The sequence below is a fragment of the Otolemur garnettii genome, unplaced genomic scaffold (assembly GCF_000181295.1).
Source record: "Otolemur garnettii isolate 467f Iridium unplaced genomic scaffold, OtoGar3 scaffold00038, whole genome shotgun sequence".
Lineage (NCBI taxonomy): Eukaryota > Metazoa > Chordata > Mammalia > Primates > Galagidae > Otolemur > Otolemur garnettii.
The window spans coordinates 6,634,289-6,635,366 of NW_003852433.1; the positions used below are offsets into that span (position 1 = coordinate 6,634,289).

Here is a 1,078-nt window from a genome sequence, read left to right on the forward strand (position 1 = left end):
TTGTTAATTGTCCTCATATCAAAATTGAGTACATAGGATTCATGCTTCTCCATTCTTGTGATGCTTTACTAAGAATAATGTGTTCCGAAGTGGTTCTCTTTTTAACTGCTGCAGTTGACCTCACCCTGATTCAACCACATTTTCTTATATAGTTGGCACTTTCAAACTATTGACTTTTATCTGTCCTGAACGGTTTTGCTGTCTTATTAACAAATCCCTTTGCTAGTTCATCCTGTATGACAGTTGCTGATTGGCTGCTTTAGTCAGGTCAGTCCCTTGTTCAAAAGCTTGTGGCTTCCTCACTGTATTAAACAGAAGTGTCTTGCTAAGGTAGCCATGAACTCACACTTGGAAAATTGTGCTGTTTTCATTTTAGAGCAAGAACTCAGAATGTAACTCCTTGGTTTCAGAATTAAACTAAGTCCTATTAAATGCAGTATTAGTTTGCTCCTTACTTGAATTCCCTGTTCAGAATACCAGTGATCAGACAAACAGGGAAGGTTCAAAAGAGAATCAAACCTATGTGGATCAGATAGGCCAGGGCAGCTTTGTAGAATCCAGAGAATCCAGAGTCAGGGAGCTTGCCTGGGATACTCCTTCCTCCAGGACCGGGGCCCTGCTAGAAAGCTTCCCCGTGGGGATAGGTTGCTTCATGCAGAGCCTGTGCTGGCAACAGTGTGAGCACCAAGAGGAGGGATGAAAGGTTCCTAAAAGCTTCCTGGTGGTAGGTTGTGTGGAGCTGGATTCTGAAGGATAAAAAGTATGACAGCTGTGGAGGAAAATTCTAAGAAAGAACACATGGGCAAGCACTGGTTTGAAAAGACACCAGCTAGTATTTCAACACCTCCTGTGACTCTTCATTGCCTTTTGCCACCAAATCCGTGGCCCTTTTGACCTGACCCCATACTCTTCTGGCTCCATTCTATTAGAGAATGTAGGGAAAGAGGCACCCTCCTATGCTGCTGGTGAGGAATGTGAATAGCTTCAATTCACTGCAGAGTAAAAAGACGTATGTGAAAGTTCAAAATATACCTGTCCTGGCTCGGCGCCTGTAGCTCAAGTGGCTAAGGCGCCAGCC

At 43.9% G+C, this 1,078-nt stretch overlaps 1 protein-coding gene across 1 annotated transcript in view; it reads left to right on the forward strand.

The window, feature by feature from the left end:
• UNG (uracil DNA glycosylase) overlaps positions 1 to 1,078 on the forward strand; it is an 11,950-nt gene that overhangs the window by 2,552 nt on the left and 8,320 nt on the right. The window lies entirely within an intron of this gene.